Here is a 10584-nt window from a genome sequence, read left to right on the forward strand (position 1 = left end):
CCCCCCCCCCCCCCACACACACACACACACACACACACACGGCAAACAAATTTGGAGAGGCAACTGACTTTAAATATGCAGAGCAAATTTGTAATTTTCGAAAAGAATCTAATGTTAAAGTTTAGACCTATAAAATAATAATAATAATAACAATAAGAACAACACGGAAAAAAACTTGAATTGAGTATAAAATATACCAGAATCAAAAATAATATACTTGAATCAAATATATTATATACTCGAATTAAGAATAATATACTTGATTCGAGTATAAAATATGCTTGAAACAAGTATATTTTATACTCAATTCAAGTATGTTTTTTTTTTCCGTGAATGTAATAATTTGAACCGATAATTGAAACGAGCGAGGTTAAGCATCAAATATGTTTGAAAAAATTGGTAGTTTAAATAATTCAAACTCAGAATTGAGCACTTTAATCAATAAAAAAACACGAATTATCTCGCTTATGAGCCGGTTTTACAGGAAATGTTGTAAAACTTTTTTTGTAGAGAATTTCGTCAGCTTCAAAAAATGTAATTAGACATTTTTGCCCAGAACCATTCGTTTCCGAGATAAACAGAAAATTATCAAAAGTTTTTCATTTCAATTTTGAAATTTTTCTTCTTTTTTCTTTTTTTTATTGTTGATTGATATCTGGCATGTTTTTTAGATGTTAAATCATCTTGATGATGACACAAAAGAATTGCGGAATTGATGAAATTATTTCCTATAAAAAATTGACTTTCCCCATTTTATAACTTGAATAAAACGTTTTTCAATCCCCACATTTCATCTTCAACATTTATCTCCATTGAACGATTCTCCCACCAATTTCTCATACCCCCAAGTGGATTATTGACGGGGGCAAAACAATGAAGGATGCTTTGTTCGCCTCCCGCAATGTAAAAAGCGAGCCCTGTCAGTTTTTTTGTTCCATGAAGTGGACGAGTAAGCCGATGGAAGCGAGTGGCCTCTGTGCCTAGTCCATACCGACGAGTCAAGTGCACCTCCATCTGGCTGTCTGATCGGTGTTTATCAAAAATCATACACATCAAACTCCACTTCCTGAATAGCCCTTGATCCTCCATTGACAGAAACAATTCTCAGCGAACCCATCATCATTAACAAATATCGTATACATAAAAAATGGCTTTCGTGACGTTGATTTATATCGAAATATATCGAAACTGCCTGACCGTGAACCCTGAATTCTGATTGGTCAATGAGTCGCGCGAAGTTAGTCGCTAAAAAAACACGCGCTCTTTTCAAATACTTTAACCTCACAAATTATTCTTTACTTGAAGTTTTAATTTTCTCGGATTTATCATGCACAAAAGTGATTAATTCTTCCTTTTTGGATATTCATGAATCATTTAATTTCATGATCTCATCAATTTTAATTTCTTCCATTTTCCGAATGGTATGATATCATTAAATTGTAAATGCTGGAAAACCGAGAAAATTTTCGGATTTTCTGAATAATTCAAGACAAGTGTTCACTTTTCTGTTTGAAAAATAATCCATAAAACTTCCCTTATTTTTCAATAATTACGGGTAACGATCGGGTTTCTATGAAAATTGAAAGGGAATCATTCAAAGATTTAAAATTATTCATTATTTTTTTACTTCCCTAACTATAAAAGACAAGTTCCGTAACGTTGTTCCCTTCAATTCTGATTGGTCAATGAATCGCGTGAAGTTAGTCGCCAAAAAGACGTCGTATTTTCAAAATTATTCATCTGAGTAATGAAGAGAAAAAGCTTCTCAGAAGTAAATGAGGTGATAGATCAGTCCAGTCTCGTCAATAAAAATCAGGGAATCATCAACCGGGTGATTGAGCCACTCTGATTCAGCTCGTGAATTTGGAAATAGGGGATTGTGCGCTATCCAGTGAGCAAACAAGCCCAATAGCCATAGCGGATTCGATCTGGTAGCAGTGGGCTGGCATTTGCCTTTGGGCTATAGCTGGGTCTTTTGGGACTGCCGGCATCGTTTGAAATAAACAGAGAGGTTGCGTTCGTGTTTTGAATGAATAAATCACAGTCCTGAACAAAGAACAAACAATCAAAGAAATATAATAATGTGAGAAATGACTTCATCAGCTTAATCGGCTCTCGAAGGGAAGCATCTATTCCACCTGAAATAATTCACAATCGCGAAGAAATCATCAGATAGCTCCATCGATTGATCCTTCAACACCTACCTGAATAATCCTTATGAAGATTCAACCAACAATATTGGACGTCAAACCTTCAGCGATGGAATGCTTTCACGAACTGTATCTGCTCTAGATTACCCAACAGAACGATCTGCTCTAGATTTACCCAACAGAATTCACACCATCCACGAAATCATCAGACATCTTCGTTCATAGATCCTTCAACAGCTCGTTTCAACTAACAATATTAACATCAATATTGAACACCAAACAGCCCGCGATGAAATGATTAAAAAAGGGTGAAAAGCTGCAAAATGCTGTTGCTGTACGTCGAAAATAGCTTCACCAGCCCGATTGACTCTCGATCCACGTGAGGGCATCAAAAATACCACTAGAATCATGAACCTTCCACGCAACTCCTCGTGTCTTGAATGACTGAACCTTCCTTCCAAATGAAGAACAAAGAAGAATGATCTTGCCATTCCTAAAGAAGACATCACCATCTTCAATTACTCTAGACTCGCCCAAAAGAATCCAAAACACCCAAAGAATCATGAAACATCTCCACCGATGGCTCCCACCTCTCCAAAAACTCTCGGACCATCATTGTAAGTCTCTCCACCCACCGTCCTGCATCAAAGCTCCAGCAATCTAATGATTAAAGGTTGCCCCGTGCTGCCAACCACATTCGAAACATCCACCAAATCATCAGAGAGCTTCGTCGATAGATCCTTCAACAACCCGCTGCATCAAACAGCCAGCGACGAAATGATTCAAAAATAACTTCACCAGCCCGATTGACTCTCGATCCATGCGAGGGTATCAAAAATACCAATCATGAACCTTCCACGCAACTCCTCGTGTCTTGAATGACTGAACCTTCCTTCCAAATGAAGAACAAAGAAGCGAAATGATCTTGCTATTCCTAAAGAAGACATCACCATCTTCAATTACTCTAGACTCGCCCAAAAGAATCCAAAACACTCAAAGAATCATGAAACATCTCCCCCGATGGCTCCCACCTCTCCAAAAACTCTCGGACCATCATTGTAAGTCTCTCCACCCACCGTCCTGCATCAAAGCTCCACCAATCTAATGATTAAAGGTTGCCCCGTGCTGCCAACCACATTCGAAACTCCCTCCGGAAATCAGAGTAGTCCAAGCTCATCCAAGCGTATCCCTCTGTCTCTCCATCCACCCAGCGAATCTCAACTTTTGCCTTGCCACCCACTCACAAAACGCGGGGCAAGGGGCGGAGGGGTTATATTCCCGGTTGAGTTTCTACGGTTATCCGGCACCACCCTCAAAGCCACCTACCAACTTCTCACCATCCGCCATCTCTCCCATCCCCCTTCGTCGAATCTCTCGTCTCATTCTGCACCTCTACTCTGCCTCTTGTACTCTTCGTTGTGCTCTCCCTCCTCCATTCACCCCTTGGGAAGTGAGCTGGCAAGGGGTGGTTCTCTCTCAGCTTCTAAACCCTCCGGCATCCACAGCCCTCTTGGCAAACACTGCCGAGCTCTCTCGCTGTACTGAATCCCCGGGCTCTGTACCCCAGGCTCACTCACTTCGGCTCTCACTTCTCGACGATATACCGATTTATTATGGGCATTACATCGGGGATGCAACAAAGAGTCTAGGAGATTTTTATTTGGTGGATTTTTTTCGATGGAGGGGGTTTTCGAACGCGAGGGCCAATAGCTTAGACTGATTGGAGGGTCAAATAATTGTACAAATGCATTTCTAATTTTAAAATCGAATATTGGACCTCTCATTTGAGCCCTATTTGCCGTCTCTTTGCACCTCTTTTCCCGTGCTAACACTAGAATTTTTCTAGAAAATTTCTCTCCCTGTGGAAGTTGGCGGCCTCAAAAACATAGAACATAAAAGATGGAAAAGCTAACTTCACAAATAGCTTCTGACTGAAAATTTGTTTCATAACCTGACATGTGACAAGATTTTTTAAAAATTCTCCTTCATTCCTGCAAATTATTATGGTGAAAAAATCAGCTCTAGTCTATGATCTCCTGAGGTCAGAAAGAAATAAAGATGGTTTTTCACCGAAGGAAATTCTCCATCGAGTGAGTCAGACCCACGGTTTCACGCCTGGGAAGGGCCTCCGGAGGCAGATCAATGCAGCTCTAAAACGAGGGATCGATTTTGGAATTTTGACGAAGGAGAGGAACCGATACAAGTAGCATCAATTTTACTATTATTTGATGAATAATTTTTGATAACCGAGGGAGTTGACGGATGATAGGTACGATTTGAATATCACGCCGGTCCCACTGCCCCAGACTCAGATCCCCCAGAATAAAAGAGGGAAGAGGAAGAAACGAGTGGCGGTTAAACCAAGAGCTCAGACAAACAGAAAATCTCGTGGGAGGGCACGAGCTCCTGCTAAAAGACCCAAGGACATCCGCCCAAACCCCACAGTTCCTCCTCCACCCAATTGGACACCGAAGAAGAGGATTTTGAGGGAAGAACCTGTTCCTAAATTCACGAAACACTGAACAATTCCAATTATTTATTGGAATGTGAAAACATAATATAAAATTCATTCTCTCACAATCAATAATTGCATTATATTTTTTAATTCTTCAAAATAATTTTCTTCCACTGCACTAAAGATCATTCACTGGTCCAGATTTATATGAATGAAACAATTGTTTTACGGGAGGTTGGGGTAAAATGGACACTTTTGACTTTTTTTAAATGTTAATGAGGGGTTGAAATGTTGAGGAAATTCAATCTTTGTTTTTCAATACAAAGAACAATTCTTTCCCTTTATGACGAGCCTAAACTGAGCTCAATCGATAATTTTGTTTCTGAGTTATGAATAATGTTAAAAAAGTCTAGTGTCCATTTTACCCCACCCGCCCCTATTCATCAATTATTCAACCCCATCAGCTAGTTTGACTCATTTCTTTCGAAATATAACTATAATCTCTTGAAATGTAAATCAAAACATCAACAACATTGATATAAAAATCAAATATAAACCAGGATTTGAATACAATCCTATTTACTAAAGATGAAAAAAACGTTAAGTTGTTTTATATCGAAATATCTCGAAACTGCGTGACCGCTAATCCTCAGTTCTGGTTGGTCAATGAGTCACGTAAAGTAGGCGCTGAAAAAAATCCCTGGTATTTTCAAATTCTTCAAATGCCAAAAATTTGTTCTGCGTCATATTTTTCATTTTTTCATGTGTGAAGTTCATCTTTATATCAAAACATATCTAAATTGCCTAATTGTTGATCATGAGAAAAAAAACTGTATTTTTATAACTCATAAATTATTCTTCACTTCCCAAATTTTAATTTTTTCATATTTATCACACGCCAAAATGATCAATTCTTGCTTCTCAGATTTTCATACATCAATTCTAAACTCTACAAAAATCACGAAAATTCTTCGGGTTCCCAAATAATTCGAAAAAAATCTGTGATCTACGTTTATCTGGAAAACTGAAATTTTCCGAAGAATTCAAGAAATTTTTTCAGTTTTCTAGGAAATCAATTCATAACCCTCCCCTGATTTTTCAACAATTACAGATTTTAATCAGATTATTTTAAAAAGTAAAAAAAAAGAATTAATCGAAGATTAAAAATTATTCATTGATGCTTCACTCTTCATTCTCTTCATTCTCTTAATTTTCTTTAAGTCATTATCAATATTTATAAAACATCTATGAGTATATGAAGTTTAATAATTTCCATTTCTTCATTTTCACAACAAAAAGATAACCGCGCGCACAGATCTAGTTAAAGGAAAAAAACACCAAATTCCTCTCGGGCAACTTTGAATAAAAATTTCCGCATATTATATTATTATGACAGACCCCACAAAATCGTGGGAAATATCAGGATCATATGAGATAACAGGTGCCAGGATGTCCAGGACCATTACGAAGGTCCAATTAGCCACACCGATTTGCCGAAGATTTCACGCTTCCCCTCCTCCACGTGAGGTCATTGCCAACTCCTATGGTCAGTTTTCTTCACCTCTTTGAAGGTATGAATGGCACATTTCCTTGAGTCTTCACCATGAAATTGACCTCAATGAAACTCAAACCTACGCCCCCCGCTCCCCATCCTTCAGTTTCCTTCTTTTCTCTTTTATCATACAGAAGGGAACGATGAATCTCTTACGAAATGTGAAGCAGATCAATGAACCAGCCTCGGAAATGGATTAGGATTGGTTTCACTTAACGTGATCTAGATTTTTCGGGGATATACTGGTAACGGAAGAGGGAATTTTATGGGAAAAAATTATTGCGAGATTTTTTTTAGGGGGAGAGAATTAAATGTTTTTTAATCTGTGGAATGATTATTCATTCGAAAACAATGATATTTGTTTATTTCGTTCGATAAATGGATGAATAGAGATAATTTTGCCCTACAACCAAGAATCATTCCATAATTCTTCAAAATTTTCCGTTTCATAAAGGAAGATGCAATTTTTCTCGTTTACATAGTCACTCATAGTGAGAGAATAATTATTTTCAAAAAGGTAGTAGGAAATCAATTTTACATGAAATGTTTTTACTAGAAATGATAATTTTTTTTAATTCTCTCGTCCATGAACGAGAAAAAATGACATTGTTTTATTTTCATGAATCTGGATCATTTGAATGCTGTTTTGTTCTATGAAAATAATTTTTTATTGGTGACAATTATTATTTTTAAAACTGAAATCATATTGGGAAATGAGTTTTGTAGGAAACTTTCTCTACAAAAAATAATGATTGTCTGTGAAATCCTCTTATTCTTGAAAAAGGGGAAATTAAATTGTTTGATTTGTATAAATCTAAAGCATTGAATAATCTTTTCTTCCATCAAAATAATTTTTTATAGGTGAAAATGATTATTATCAAAAATAAAGAAAATCATTAAATATCAGGGAATGAATTTCATCGGAATTTTTCATACAGAAATTGATAATTCCCGCGAATTCGATTTAATTTAGACAAGAAGAAAGATTTTTACAATTTTTTTTCATTGAAATAATTCTTTGTAGCGATGAAAATAATTCTGCTCAAAAATGAAAGTCTATTGAGAAATTAATCATGTAAAAAATGTTTTTGTACAAGAAATGATAATTGTCTTTGCAATCCTATCATTTAAAAAAAAATTGTCTATTTCAATACGAGTGCGAAATAGTAAAAAAAATTATGATTTCCGGTAATTTACATTCCTACTAATTGTTGATTTATGAGTAATAATAAAGTATATTTCTAGCCTAGGGAGGTAAAGGTCCTTTATTTTATCTCCTGTGCTTAGAACCGTATTTTTTGCTTCAGCGAGAGAAAAACGTACTTTGCGCTGTACTTTCGGCCCCATTTCACATGGTATTTCCATTATTTTTAATTCATTGCACATAAATTCTCCATTTTCCTTCAAAACTTCAATCAAAACATGAATATTTGGAAGGAAATGCCCCTGAATTTTTCCGCTTTCTATTAATAATCATGAAATAATTGAACTGAAAACACTTTTTTTATGATTAAAGGGGAGAGGGAAAGGCTAGTGTCGGTGTGAAACGAAGAAAAACTTACCATTTGTAATTACCAAAGAATAAACAAATAATTGAATAATTGAATAATTGAACTGAAATGTAGATCTTTCATTAAATTTTTCCATAAAATTAAAATGACGAAATTCCTTAAAATTTCACTGGAACTTTAATGCGATAAAGTCGGATTTATTTAGCCAATTCCAAAAGAGAAACAGAACAAGAGAAAAACATACAACTCCGAGCCCCTTAAATTACCCAAAAATCAATAATCGATTATTCGTCATCGTATCAATCATTCAGTAGAAAATTGCCTCGTAAAGTGACCAGTGGCCATTGTTAGCCAAGCAATATAATATGTATAACATGAAACGCTGAATAGGCGGCAGTTTTCTCATGTATTGTGTAACAAATTGTATGTTTCAACCCGAGTATGACAAAGCCCTCCCCCCCCCCTGCCCCGCGGTGAATGACAATTCTCGTTACTGTTGAAAATGTTGTTGGGAGATTAGCTCGCCCCCAAGTGGTGGTTGTAAAATCACGGATGACCACCATATGTCCAGGATAAGACGAATTATCCAATAATCAAATTGCTCCGAGGATTCCCAGCATTTTTCATCAGTTGAGTGGGTGACACTACTCTTCATGAATTATTTAAAATTCTTCAGAATTTTTTTGTTCGTTCTACTTCACGTGTAATTCTTTATGAAAAAAGAAAATTATTTAATTATCGAGATTCATATAAACGAAATAATTTCATTTTCTTCATTCTCGTTTCATTCATTCATTTTCATCAACATTGAGAAGATTTGAAGAGCAATTATCGATTTTTGTGAAGAAAATTCCTTATAAAACTAGTTTGCTATTATTTTTTTTAATCTAAGAACAAGATTATTCTCATAACTATCAAGAATTATTTGAGTTGAATTTAAAATTTTTTTTTTTTAATTTTTTTTTATCAAATAAATAAAAAAATAAAATAAAAATTCGTTCTCTTAGGAATGAAGGGAATTTTTAGGAATTATCAATTTCTGGATAGAAAATTCATGTGAAAGTCATTCTTTAAATTTCTGTAATTTTCGTTATTTCTTCATTTTTGAAAATAATCATTTTCATCAATAAAAAATTATCTGGATGCGTTATTATTCTGCGCGATTATTCTCTGCATTTTTCATCAATTGAGTGGGTGAAATTACTCTCCATGAATTATTTAAATTTTCTCAGAATTTTTGTTCATTTTTTTTTTTTTTCATTTTACCCCACATATAAAAAACACATAAATCTCCATTCACAAAAGATAATTTAAAGGTGTAGATTTAAATTTAAAAAAAATTATTTTCTCTTTTTTGAGAATAAAAGGATTTCAAAAGTAGTTTTTGTAGAAAAAAATTAATACACAATTCATTTGCCACTAGTTATTAATTTAAAAAAAAAAGTCCCATCACTATAAAGAATTATTTACGCGAAAAATGTCTCCTTTTCAATTTCTCTTCTTCCAGGAATGAAAAGATTTTTCAGGAATTCCCAATTTCTGCATAAAAAATTCATCTGAAATTAATTCGCTAGAATTAAATAATTTGGTTATTTTTTATTTTTTCAAAAAATCATCATTTTCCCAAATAAAAAATTATATTGATGCGATAAAAGATAATTCATCCAATAACCAAACTGCTCCGGGGATTTTCAGCATTTGGCATCAATTGAGTTCGTGAAATTACTCTCCATAAATTATTTAAAATTCCCCAGAATTTTTGTTCATTTTTTTGGTTTTACCCCACATATAATTCTCCATTGATGATGTCACCTCTGGCCGTCGGACCCCGTTTAAATATTGTCATTCATGAATTAATGGGGATCAATGAATAAATGAATATTTAAAGAGTCGATCCCTGGGGAAAAATGAATTCTTTTTTCATCCCACCGTAAATATACACATAATTCCCTCCATCGTCTCCCGATTCGTGTCGCTCTCGCCTCATTGTTACCTTCATCAGGCCGACATTGAGTCTTTCCAGTCCAGGGGAGATACCTGGAAAACGAGAGAATGAAAACTCCACATGTAACATTTTTTTTTAATTCCACACATGCTGCAGGTGTTTCCCTCGTTTATCATTTTTTTCACCTCCAATTTCACTAGAAGTTTATCTTCTGCTTTCTGACACGTGTCTCGTCACGAAAGGGCATCACTTCCGGTTCACATGAGTGTCGATTCACGTTATCAGGAGGCTATAAAAATAAAGGAAATATGACAAGTATTAATGAAGAAGGAAAATATGATTTTTGAGTCGGGAACTTGGTTTTTTGTTTGAGAACTTGAGGTTGGAAAATGCAATGGCAAAGAGGATTTTCATACAAGGAAAAATGTAGAATTTTTTTTCCTACTTTCATGTCCTTTAATAATCTACAACAAATTTCCCACAAGAATCAGGGATGTTAAGGTCGAGGTTCAAGTGTTATATACTTGAACCAATTTCAAATAAACAAGATCTTACGGTGAATATCAATTATTTCTTCTTGAGATACATTGACTTGAATTAAATAAAACAGTCCTTGGCGCCAGGTCACACGCATTCACCACAAAAATGGAAAGATTCAATTTTTTTTAACCTAATATGATCTCCAGTCGAGAAATTTTCTACTTTCATGAATTGATCAAAAATTCGTACCTAGGAAGNTCTTCTTGAGATACATTTACTTGAATTAAATAAAACAGTCCTTGGCGTCAGGTCACATGCATTCACCATAAAAATGGAAAGATTCAATTTTTTTAACCTAATATGATCTCCAGTCGAGAAATTTTCTACTTTCATGAATTGATCAAAAATTCGTACCTAGGAAGCGATTACATTGAGGAATGAATTGAATGTTGTTTTCTCGAATGAAGCCGATGATTAAATTGAGCTTTCCG

The sequence above is a fragment of the Diachasma alloeum genome, unplaced genomic scaffold, assembly GCF_001412515.2.
Source record: "Diachasma alloeum isolate Michigan unplaced genomic scaffold, Dall2.0 Dall_scaffold_00203, whole genome shotgun sequence".
NCBI classification, from domain to species: Eukaryota; Metazoa; Arthropoda; class Insecta; order Hymenoptera; family Braconidae; genus Diachasma; species Diachasma alloeum.